The sequence below is a fragment of the Pinus tabuliformis genome, chromosome X (genome assembly GCF_031772625.1).
Source record: "Pinus tabuliformis cultivar Carrire ecotype Pingquan chromosome X, CPIR1, whole genome shotgun sequence".
Lineage (NCBI taxonomy): Eukaryota > Viridiplantae > Streptophyta > Pinopsida > Pinales > Pinaceae > Pinus > Pinus tabuliformis.
In genome coordinates, this window is record NC_142308.1 from 1453572450 (window position 1) to 1453586758 (window position 14309).

Here is a 14309-nt window from a genome sequence, read left to right on the forward strand (position 1 = left end):
TTAGGATGGTTGAAAGAAAACACTCAGATGCAAGTCACGAAACAATGTCGATTAATGTTTGCAATTACAACTAATTTTGTTGACGAAGTTGAGCTATATGTGATTCCTTTGGATATATGTAGAGTTGTGTTGGGTAATCCTTATCTTTATGATCAAGATGCCAAATTTCACAGAAAGGAGAATAAGTGTCATCTTGTTAAGGATGGAATTGAATACATTATTAGGACACACATAATTAAGTCAATATTGGATTTAATCAATGTTAATCAAATGAAAAGACTCATAAATTGAATTAAAAGGTATGTTCTCATGTTTGTTAAACAAAAACCTAAAGATAAATATGATGATTTTGAACAGTGTGATTCTCATTTTAATGGAAAATTGGTTGAAATAGTAGAGTCTTATAAGGAATGGTTTAAAGAACCAAAACGTCTACATCATAAATGAGAAATACAACATGAGATTCAATTACGATCTGACGTTCCTCTTCTGAATATTAGCATGTACCATATGTTGGTCATAAAAAATGAAGAAATTAAGAAACAAATTCATAAATTGGTTGACAAAGGCTTCATTCAACCTAGTTCTTCTTCATATGGATCACTGATCATATTAGTCCCTAAGAAAGATGGAACTTGGAGAATGTGTGTTGATTTTAGAGCTTTAAATAAAATCACCATCAAGAACATGTATCCTCTTCCTAGAATCGATCATTTGCTTGATCAATTAAAGAATGGTGTTTACCTCACGAAACTGGATTTAAGAAGTGGTTATCATCAAATTCGTAATTCAAAGAATGATATATGGAAAATTGCATCTAGCAAGTTACACATGGGATTTATGAATGCTTTTTGATGCCATTTGGTTTATCCAATGCTCCAACAACTTTTATGAGAGTGATGAATGATGCCTTTTGTCATTTTCTTGATAATCGTTTCATAGTCTATCTGGATGATATTCTTATTTTCAGTTCAAGTTTGGAAGAACATGTAAACCATGTTAAACAAGTTGTTGATGTGTTGAAAAGAGAGAAACTGTATCTCAAACTTTCTGAGTGTGAATTTGGCAAAATTCCTTAGTCTATCTTGTTATAGTTGGAGGAGGTAAACTAAAAATAAATCCTGCTAAAATTGATGTAATTATTAACTGGCCAAGACCTCAAAATGTGATGGAAGTTAGAAGTTTCTTGGGTGCAATTTACTATTGGAGGAAGTTTATTTCTCATTTCTCTTCTATTGCATCACCAATTCATGCTTTAACAAGTTCTGAAGTTTCCTTTTAGTGGGAAGGAAAAAAACAAAAAATATGTGATATTTTAAATCAAAAAATTGTGACAACTCCAATATTGGCTTTACGAGACCTTCAACAACGATTTGAAATAGAAACCAGTGCTAGTGGGTATGTAATGGATGTAGTGTTATTGAAGAAAGGAAAGCCTACTTGTTTTCATTAAGAAACATTTCCTAAAGCAGTTACTAATTATCCAATTTATGATAAAGAATTATATGCATTAGTGCAAAGTGTTAAAAAATGGAAACATTATTTAGTGGGTAAAGAAATAGTGATTCATATTGATCATCAACAACTTCAGTACCTTCAATCTCAAAATAATTTGCAGCAGTATCGACATTATAGATGGATGGTATTTTTTAAGCAATTCAAATTAGTAATCAAATATAATAAAGGTACCACCAATAAAGTAGTTGATATGTTATCAAGAGCTTCTTTGAATGCTTCAGTTATTCTTCCAAACAATTCTATACAACATGAAAGTTATATTGAACAATATGCTAAAGATATTGATTTTAAAGATGTTTATGAATCACTAACTCATGGAGGTCATGTGGAAGAAGTGAATTATCATGTTCATGATAGGTTATTGTACCATCTTGGCAAATTGTGCATACCACAAGGAGAAAGAGTGCATGTGATCAGGGAAGCACATTCTTCTCATGTTTCAGAGCATTTTGGTGTAGGTAAGATAGTGGCATATTTACAAAGGCTTTTATATTGGCCTCGAACGAATGAAACAATTGTTAAGTTCATTTAAAAAATCCAAAAGATTCATGAAGCAGTGCAGGATCAATTGGAGAAAAGTTAGGCCAAGTACATAATGCACCATGACAAGCATCAAGTAGATCATGACTTTCAGGTTGGTGATCAAGTATGGCTATACTTCAACAAATAAGGGATGAAAGGTGAAGGTAAAAAGTTCAAACATATTAGGTATTGTCCTTTTAAAATTATTTAAAGGATTTGGCACAATGCATGCCGATTGAATTTGCATTCATACATGCACATATATTTAGTTCTAAATGTTGCAAATTTGAAGTTGTATGATCCTCCTATGACCATGGATCTAGAGGAAACTACTAAAATTCCAAGTGTAGATGATTTTGCACCTCAATGTATGAATGAGTTACAAGATGATACCATATGAAACAGGAAGGTCCACACTTCCAGGCATGGAGATGTTGACTATCTTTGAGTGGGACTCAAAGGAATGAAGCCAAGAAAAGAAAGGTGGATAAATATCAAAAGGGTGAGGGAGTTGTACCCTCACCTCATATTTTCTTAAAGCCAAACTTTTGGTGGACCAAAAACTTCCTGTCGAGAGGAATGATCTAGGAGGATACTTGAAATGCTCAAAGTTTGAAAGTCACAGATGCTCATAAAACTAGTGGCAAGTCGAAGAGCTCATCACACTTATTTCTGTGGTATATTTAGTTTCAAAAATGGACTTTGTATGAGTGAGAAAACACGTTATGAAGTTATTGTCAAACAAGAAAAAAAATGGGCCTTTGTAGGCTAAGTGGGAGTTTCACATCATTGAAAATGGCAGGTCAAAGTCAATGGATGTGGCAGTCAAACTCACTGCATATTGAAGAGGTTGAATTGGTAGGGTCGGGGGTCAAACCCGTGATCTCTGAATCAAGAATCTAAATTCTTAACATTAAGCCACAACATTGGTTAATAAACAATGGGTGAAATGTGTTATTTAAGGTTTTCTTAAATTTAATTATGGGGTAAGGGTTGGTAGATCCCACCACATTTGGCACTCTCACCAAACCCTTGGTTGTATTCAACGCCCTAAAGTTATTGATGGATCCCCCATTCTAAACTCATCAGGTTTGTGAAAACATTTTTTATAACAATCATAGTTGGCACAGGGTTAATGCCACTAATAAACCTCCCCTAGTAACCATATGCGATATTTAATATATCACCTTCGAATGAATGTTATAATCATATGCTATTTTTAAAACATTGGATCCTATAATCTTGAACACCACACTGATATGTAATACTGTCAGTCCAATGATATATGTTGATTAAAAACTTTTGGTATTATCCAAATATCACATGGTGCAAATTATGACCAAATACGGTATTAATTTGTAACATATTACTCTATATTAACATATAGTTGAAATGTATTTCCATTCAAAATCGCGAGAGGTCCGCGAATTTGACCCAAGAACCTGCGCGTACCCTTATAAAAGATTTTACCAGTGCACCCCTGGTATAGGAATTGTGATGTGAAGCTCAGGAACTGGTATTATTTGTGTGTGTAAAATGGATTTTGAGGCATCACTTGGCCAATATTGGTCCTTTTTTAAATCTGTAAATTGCCATGGGAAGCTGAGGCCGAGGCCTATCTTCTGACACTAGCCATTGATGTGTGTGTGCACTGTGTAGAATGGAAAATTTGATGTAAAGATACCTTTATGTGCATTTTAATATAGCATACACCCACTTGGAAGGGGACTCAAATATGTAGTCTAGGAGGGATGAACTTTGTCATCAAATATCTTGTGTTTGCTTCTTATTTCTATTGTTCATGCTTATTTTCAGATTTCAAGTTTTAGGTTTTAGGCACCTAAAAATCAATTTCTCCCATTCATTCACATAAAATAAACCTTAGTTAGTTTTTGAATAAATTGAGCAAATAGTAAATTTTGTGTTTTTGGATCATATTTTGGTATCAGAGCCAGGTTGATCATGTATGAGAAGGATACTTTCCAGTGTGAATGTTGACTAGATCTAGGTTGCAACATGAATAAGGGAAACTTGAAGAGATAAATCCAGAGATTGGAAAGGGTAAAGTCTCACAAAATATGGAAGTTTTAAATGAAGGAGAAGCTCATGAGACAAAGATTGAGGATAAATTTCAACAGATGTTCCTTAATATGCAAACAATGATTGCAAAAATTTACAAATACAAGAAGACTAGAGATGCAAATTCATCTTCTAAAGGAACAAAAGTGAAAAAGGGCAGGGAAAAAGTTGATGGTAATGAACCTCCCCCTCCCCCATCTTCGTTTTCTTCCTCTTCCTCATTCTCTTATGATTCATATTCAAATTCAGGCTCACAAAAGAAGAAAAATAAATATCATTTATTGAAGCTTGATGTTAAGTTTGAATTATCAGTACATGGTGGCGAAATGAATCCTGAAAATTTAGATAGCAAGATCAAGAAACTTGATGTGTATTGTAGAACTCAAAATATTGTTAAGGAATCTGAAAAAATTGAGTTAGCTACATTTAGAATGGGGGGAACAACATTAATTTGGTGAGAAATTAAAACTGAAACTGATTTGAGGCATAAAGGTAAAATTATCTCTTCATGGTCTAAGTTTTTTAAAGATATTAGAAATTCCATCCTTTATGACATATGCAATAGGATGTAATGGATCGGCAACATTTGTGGCAAGGTAAAGGACAAAGTGTACAAAATTTTACATAGGAATTCAAGAAAAAGGCATTAGCACTTAATGTTCCATTAGACACATGGGATAATTTGTTAAATTATATCAGAAGTTTACATTCTTATTTGCAACATACCTTACTTATGTTTAATCCAAATAACTTTGACGAAGTGTGTGTACAAGCGATTCATATAGAATCAGGTGGCAAACCTTTTTAGTCAAAATTTTCAAAGAAAGAATTAAAGCATTCAGAGAAAAAATATTCCAAAGAAGGAAAAGGGAAGAGAAAATTGAAAGGGAAGAAATTGAAAACAACTAGGAAATAAGGAGAAAGGCCTACTTGTACTCATTTTCAAAGGGTTGGACATGATAATTCTGAGTGTTGGAAACTTTATCATGAACTTAAGCCAAAGAAGCTCCTTAAGAAGAAGGGTGAGATGAAACCTAATGATGTAGTTCAACAATATTTGGGATCTAACTCCAATGATGAAAATAACATAACCACTATGGGTTTGGTTGGTAATCTTTCTGAATCTAGAACTAGTTCTACTTGTTCTATCTTCTTCAAAGCCTAATGATGTGATTGAAGAAAAGAAAAGAGTTGAATTGTTTCATATCAGGATTATTTGCAAGAACACTAAGATAGATAAATTATTCGATAGTGGATCACAAGCAAACCTAATATCTGAGGAAGTAGTAAGGAAATTGGGATTCGAAACTAAAAATCATCCAAAACCATACCCTTTAGGATGGTTGAAAGAAAACACTTAGATGCAAGTCATGAAACAATGTCGATTAACGTTTGCAATTACAACTAATTTTGTTGACGATGTTGAGCTATATGTGATTCCTTTGGATATATGTAGAGTTGTGTTGGGTAATCCTTATCTTTATGATCAAGATGCCAAATTTCACAGAAAGGAGAATAACTGTCATCTTGTTAAGGATGGAATTGAATACATTATTAGGGCACAAATAATTAAGTCAATCTTGGATTTAATCAATGTTAATCAAATGAAAAGACTCATAAATTGAATTAAAAGGTATGTTCTCATGTTTGTTAAACATCAACCTAAAGATAAATATGATGATTTTGAATGGTTTTATTCTCATTTTAACAGAAAATTAGTTGAAATAGTAGAGTCTTATAAGGAATGGTTTAAAGAACCAAAAAGTCTACATCATCAATGAGAAATACAACATGAGATTCAATTACAATCTGACATTCCTCTATTGAATATTGGCATGTATCATATGTTGGTCATAAAAAATGAAGAAATTAAGAAAAAAAATTCATAAATTGGTTGACGAAGGCTTCATTCAACCTAGTTATTCTCCATATGGATCGCTGATCATATTACTCCCTAAGAAATATGGAACTTGGAGAATGTGTGTTGATTTTAGAGCTTTAAATAAAACCACCATCAAGAACATGTATCCTCTTCCTAGAATAGATCATTTGCTTGATCAATTAAAGAATGATGTTTACTTGACAAAAATGGATTTAAGAAGTGGTTATCATCAAATTCATAATTCAAAGAATGATATATGGAAAATTGCATCTAAGACTACACATGGGATTTATGAATGTTTTTTGATGCCATTTGGTTTATCCAATGCTCCAACAACTTTTATGAGAGTGATGAATGATGCTTTTGGTCATTTTCTTGATAAGCGTTTCATAGTCTATCTGGATGATATTGTAATTTTCAGTTCAAGTTTGGAAGAACATGTAAACCATGTTAAACAAGTTGTTGATGTGTTGCAAAGAGAGAAACTATATCTCAAACTTTCTAAGTGTGAATATGGGAAAATTCTTTAGTCTATCTTGTTATATTTGGAGGAGGTAAACTAAAAATAATCTTGCTAAAATTGATGTAATTATTAATTGGCTAAGACCTCAAAATGTGATGAAAGTTAGAAGTTTCTTGGGTGCCATTCACTATTGGAGGAGGTTTATTTCTCATTTCTCTTCTATTGCATCATCAATTCATGTTTTAACAAGTTCTGAAGTTTCCTTTTAGTGGGGAGGAAAAAAACAAAAAACATGTGGTACTTTCAAGCAGAAAATTGTGACAACACCAATATTGGCTTTACGATATCTTCAATGACCATATGAAATAGAAACTAATGCTACTGGGTATGTAATGGATGTAGTGTTATTGAAGAAAGGAAAGCCTATTTGTTTTCATTAAGAAACATTTCCTAAAGTAGTTTCTAATTATCCAACTTATGATAAAGAATTACATGCATTAGTGAAAAGTGTTAAAAAATGGAAACATTATTTAGTGGGTAAAGAAATAGTGATTCATATTGATCATCAGCCACTTCAGTACCTTCAATCTCAAAATAATTTGCAGCAGTATTGACATTATAGATGGATGGTATTTCTTAAGCAATTGAAATTAGTAATCAAATATAATAAGGGTACCACCAATAAAGTAGTTGATATGTTATCAAGAGCTTCTTTGAATGCTTCAGGTATTCTTCCAAATAGTTCGATAGAACATGAAAGTTATATTGAACAATATGCTAAAGATATTGATTTTAAAGATGTTTATGAGTCACTAACTCATCGAGGTCATGTGGAAGAAGTGAATTATCATGTTCATGATAGTTTATTGTACCATCTTGGCAAATTGTGCATACCATAAGGAGAAAGAGTGCATGTGATCAAGAAAGCACATTCTTCTCATGTTTCAGAGCATTTTGGTGTAGGTAAGAAAGTGGCATAGCTACAAAGGCTTTTCTATTGGACTCGGATGAATGAAACAATTATTAAGTTCATTTAAAGAATCCAAAAGATTCTTGAAGCATTGCAGGACCAATTGGAGAAAAGTTAGGCCAAGTACATAACGCACCATCACAAGCATCAATTGGATCATCACTTTCAGGTTGGTGATCAAGTATGGCTATACTTCAACAAATAAGGGATGAAAGGTGAAGGTAAAAGGTTAAAACATATTAGGTATTGTCCTTTTAGAATTATTTAAAGGATTTGGCACAATGCATTCCAATTGAATTTGCATTCATACATGCGCATATATTCAGTTGTAAATGTTTCAAATTTGAAGTTGTATGATCCTCCTATGATTATGGATCTAGAGGAAAATGCTCAAATTCCAAGTGTAGATGATTTGGCACCTCAATGTATGAATGAGTTACAAGATGATACCATCTGAAGCAGGAAGGTCCACACTTCCAGGCATGGAGATGTTGAGTATGTTCAAGTGGGACTCAAAGGAATGAAGCCAAGAAAAGCAAGGTGGATAGAGATCGGAAGGGTGAGGGAGTTGTACCCTCACCTCTTATTTTCTTAAAACCAAACTTTTGGTGGACTAAAGACTTCTTGTTGAGAGGAATGATCTAGGAGGATACTTGAAATTCATAAAGTTTGAAAGTCACAGATGCTCATAAAACCAGTGGCATGTCGAAGAGCTCATCACACTGATTTCTGTCGTATATTTAGTTTCAAAAATGGCCTCTGTATGAGTGAGAAAACATGTTATGAAGTTATATTCAAACAAGAAAAAAAAATGGGCCTTTGCGGGCCAAGTGGGAGTTTCACATCATGGCAAATAGTAGGTCAAAGTCAATGGATGTGGTAGTCAAACTCACGACATATTGAAGAGGTTGAATTGGCAGGGTCGGGGGTCAAACCTGTGATCTCTGAATCAAGAATCTAAAATATTAACATTAAGCCACAACATTGGTTAATAAACAATGGGTGAAATGTGTTATTTAAGGTTTTCTTAAATTTAATTATGGGGTAAGGGTTGGTAGATCCCACCACATTTGGCACTCTCACCAAACCCTTGGTTGTATTCAACGCCCTAAAGTTATTGATGGATCCCCCATTCTAAACTCATCAGGTTTGTGAAAACATTTTTTATAACAATCATAGTTGGCACAGGGTTAATGCCACTAATAAACCTCCCCTAGTAACCATATGCGATATTTAATATATCACCTTCCAATGAATGTTATAACCATATGCTATTTTTAAAACATTGGATCCTGCAATCTTGAACACCACACTGATATGTAATACTGTCAGTCCAATGATATATGTTGACTAAAAACTTTTGGTATGATCCAAATATCACATGGTGCAAATTATTACCAAATACGGTATTAATTTGTAACATATTACTCTGTATTAACATATAGTTGAAATGTATTTCCATTCAAAATCCTGAGAGGTCCGTGGATTTGACCCAGGAACCTGCGTGCACCCTTATAAAAGATTTTACCAGTGCGCCCCTGGTATAGGAGTTGTGATGTGAAGCTCAGGAACTGGTATTATTTGTGTGTGTAAAATGGCTTTTGAGGCATCACTTGGCCAATATTGGTCCTTTTTTAAATTCTGTAAATTGCATTGGGAAGTTGAGGCCGAGGCCTATCTTCTGACACTAGCCATTGATGTGTGTGTGAACGGTCTAGAATGGCGAATTTGATGTAAAGATACCTTTATGTGCATTTTAATACAACATACACCCACTTGGAAGCGGACTCAAAGATGTAGTCTAGGAGGGATGAACTTTGTCATCAAATATCTTGTGTTTGCTTCTTATTTCTAGTGTTCATGCTTATTTTCAGATTTCAAGTTTTCGGTTTAAGGCACCTAAAAATCAATTTCTCTCATTCATTCAAATAAACTAAACCTTAGTTAATATTTGAGGAAATTGAGAAAATAGCCTATTCCGTGTTTTTGGATCATAATATCTATGGTTTTTTATATGATGGTTAGTTACAAATGGGTATGAAAACTAAAAATTTTAAGGGTGTAGGTGAATATTTAGTACTTCATAACCTGACGTTTGATTTAGATAAATTGGATATGTGACAATACGTACTTGTGAAGGAAGTCATGTGCTACCAATAGTGTAAAAAGTGACTCATTAATCCCTCCCAGTAGTGTAAGAAGTGACCAATAGCACTGTACTAGTGGTATAAGGAGAAATATCCTCCAAAAGTGTGAAAAATAAGCATCCAAGTGTAGAAAGGTAGTGATTTAGTGTGATGACTTCACTAGGTCCTTATTGAATTTTAGGTGTGGAAAATAGATGTATATGCTATGCAATATTTATTAATCTAAAATAGTTTTTTCATAAGTAATTTCTGTTATAATAAGTGTGTATAGATGTTATAAGTAAAATCCATATGTAGAAAAGAAAAAAACACATCACACTAAAACAACGCTTCATTCAATTAAAGAAAGATGTGATCATATTAACCTAGATAATTAAAAAAATTAAGCTAACTCTAATTGAATTTGGTTGAATTTGATTACTTTTATTTCCTTTCAGCTAATAGAACATCTTTATACATAAATATTGATGTTATGTATGTATTTTTAATATTTATATGAAAATATATAGTATAATTTAATGTAATGGCCTATTTTTAAGTTAATCTATTTGATTTACATTCATATAAATTTGAAAATTATAAAAAGCACATTAAAAAAGATTACATTAGCAAACATAAATAGATAATAAGGAGTGAGATAGAAAAAACTCAAAGATAGTTGTATTTAGATATTTAATTATTATCTTATAATATTAAGAGATTATAAAAGGCACATAAAATGATACGAAGAAAGTTACACTAGAAAATAAGAATATATAATAAGCACCGGAAAAAAAAAAAGAGAGTGTGAAAGAGTTTATTTCGATATTTATTTATTATTTTATAAGGATGAAGATTTAATGTATTTTTTTGAGCTATATATTGTAATTTAAATATTATAAGTTATAAATTTATTTTATATCTAAAAAATATTAATTAATTTTATTTTTTAACAAAATATGAAAAGAATAACCATTTAAAATTTGCTTTTAAATATAAGAAGTATGTCGACCATTATAAACTTATTTAATTTTAGAATATAAATTATATCCAATATACTATATATTTTATATGAGAAGTAAATTAATGATCCAACACTACACATAAATGATGATGAACATATCTATGATGGGACTAACTCAAAAGTATTGAGAAGTTTTCGACCTTTATATCTTTTATACCATATTTAGCAGTTAACAAATTTTTGAATTTATTGAACTCGTATTCTTTTATTATGTTTTTACCAAGTGAATATGACTAGAGCATAGAAGATGAAGGGAGTAGCGATACACGTTAAATCCAATTAAGTGGATGAAATTTTGAATATTCCTATTTTTCTACAAGTTCACATTTACGGGTTGTGGCATTATACCACTTACAAATAGCGAGTCCAATTGATTTTCAATCGCCTCACATACATTACACATACCTAATTATTTCAAAATTTTGTCGTGTTTATATTTATTTCATATTTTTTCGAAGAAAAAAAATTAGAGTAATCATATTGTTTGGACATGGTCTACGTTTCAAACCAATTAATGTGGTTTATCCCTAAGATTAAGTGAGAAATCTATTAATGAAAAAGAATAAATAGTAAAGATACAACATTGCCTAGAATTAGTCTTTCTAACTAATTGACAATGAATTAGTCAATAAGTAAATAAATTAATTATGAGAAAATTAGTGATAAAGAAAAACTAGTTGTTAAGAAATAAATAAAAATAAAATATTGAGTTTTAATCTTATGGAATTAATGTAAATTAGTTATTTAATAATAAATTATATCATTTTGTTTGTTATAGATTGACTAATTAAAAACTAACTATTATGAATTAAACATTATTATAATTAAGTTTATAATATTTTAGAAAAGAATGATTAAGTTCTTCAAAGAGGAAGCCCTGAAAAATAAATCGAATTAGAGTTAAAGGATAGCAAGAAGAAATAAAATACTAGAAATTTGAAAATTTATTAAATATTAGGTTGGTAAAATTTACACTTGAATAAATCGATAAATCATTTTTTCATCAAAATATGAAATTGATTGAATTTTAATGGGTAGGGTGTTTTCATAACAATGAAGTTTACTCTTGATATTAGTATTGTGAAAAAACTATTAAGTATTATTTTATATTAATGGTTAATATTAATTATATTAGTAAGGTTTGTAAATATTATAAAATAATAATTAATAATGAGTTAAATAAAAATTAATAATTAAATGGTCAATTCAGTTTAGTTTGTTATTTTTTAGCTAAATTTAATTTTTATATGTGATATATTAAACTTATAATACATATTACATAATAAAGATGGAAACATTTATTTCATAGTAAATTTCACAATGCTAAACTAAAATAATCATAAAAATAAATTAAATTATAGTTACATTATTATTATTATCGATGAAACGAATATATATATATATATATATATATATAAGTGTAACATTATCATCATATATATATAAGTGTAGCAAGATTATTAATCATAGAGATTCACCCCATTTTATTATGGAAATTATAAAATTTGTTATAATATTGTTGGGGAATACCATTACCTTTCAATACTACTTGCTAAAAAAACATAAATTCATTTAATTTTACATAACATATGTTTATGACATTTTTTTCTATTAATTAATTTAAAAAAATACATAACTATATTTGGAGGAAGATTGAGCAAATCCAGAAGCGTTTTATAACTTATAACCTGAAAATTAAAAGTAATACACCCTATCCTATTCTCCTTATAGAAGCAGGTCTCTCTCCTATTGAGAGCCTAGCTATGCGCAGGTTTCTGTTGTACAAGCACAAGCTCAATAACATAGACAATCATAGACTTCCTAAGCTAGCTTTAAATTCCAGCCAAAACCACCTAAGGCTTAACCGAGGATGGCATAAGGACACAAGGGCCTGGCTAAACCATTGGGAGATCAATGAGAATGATGCTTTGCAAAACATAAATAACATTAAAGATATTGTTACTTCTAAGTTCAAAGAAAAATTGTGGTGTGAGAAAGATTTAGCGTCTAAAAGAAAATTAAGTTATTAGAAGAAGGTCATCAACCCCACCCTTGAAGATCAAAAGTATCTCTCTATTCTAACTAGCTCAAAGAAGAAAATTAATATAGCAAAGATTAGAACAAATTCTCATGAGCTCCATATTGAAACTGGCCGCTCGGCAGTTCCTAAAACGCCATGGATGGAAAGTATCTGCCATATTTGTGAGAATAGGAGCATCTAGGATGAAAACCACTTCCTCTTAGAGTGCCCTGCATACAACCACATTAGATCTCAATTTCACAACCTTTGTTACAATATTGACCTTCCTAGCCTTTTACAATGCCAAAATTATAGTGAACTCGGGAGGCTTCTCTCCAAGCTTTTTGAATAAAATCTTAAATCAAAATAAATAATTTGTCTTTTTAGGTCCGATAGATCATTATTTGGTGTCAGCGGACGTTAACCACCACCACCACCATCACCATCACCATCACCATCACCATCATCATCATCATCCTCATCCTTTAATTTATATATACTATTAAAAATATTAGATTAACCTTAAATGTTTACCATACATCGTATTGCATTGCATTTTATATCTTAAAATTTAAATTTTGAAAATTTAAATTTTGAATTTTTGTTAGGACCAATATTTTCATTGAAATAAAATATTTTAAAAATCATTAATAACTTGTTATACTAAAATTATTCAAATATAACTTCTATATGTTTATTAATTTTTATTATAAATATAACTATTTAGTAATTTTTAATATAAATTAAATTTTATATATAATAAAATTAAACAGAAAAAAATACCGTTACTATGTTGATACCCATATGCGCAATATAACCGTGTAATATTTGTTAATATCCATATGTGCAATATAACCGTGTATTATTTATATTAATAATATGTGGATAGGTTTGAGGATTCTATATTGTTTTCTACTAATTTAAACCATAACAAAAAATATATATTTTTAAATAAACTAAATTAATTAGAAAATGATAATATTTTTTGAAATTTAGGTAGTTCAATATTAATATATGTTAAATTTAAATATATTTTAATAATATATATACATTATATTAAAATTATAATAAAATTATTCAAATATAACTTCTATGTTTTTGTTAATTTTTATTGTAAATCTGACTTTATAGTAATTTTTAATATAAATTAAATTTTATATATAATAAAATTAAACAAAAAAATTCCCTACCACATGTTAATATCCATATCTGCAATATAACCAAGTAATATTGATATTAATTATATGTTAATAAGTTTGAGGATTCTATATTGTTTTCCATCAACTTACACAATAACCCCACAAAAAAATTAAATTAATTAAAAAATGATAATATTTTTTGAAAATTTAAATAATTTAATATTAATATATGTTAAATTTAAATATATTTAAAAAATATATATTAATTTATTTATATAACTTAATTAAATATAATATTTATAAATATAGAAAATTATATATTATTTAATATAAAATATAAATAGTAATATAAAATGAATTATTTATAAATATATGAAAAAATAGAAGAGAGATAAAGTAATAGCCCATAATTCATTGTATATAGAATGATTTAAGCCTATACCATTTTATATATTTAGTTTAATCAACCTCAAAAATTTCAAAATATTTAAATACTGATATAAAATTAACTACATACATATAAGATAAAATAAGATAACACGATAGTTCATAATTAATTATATATA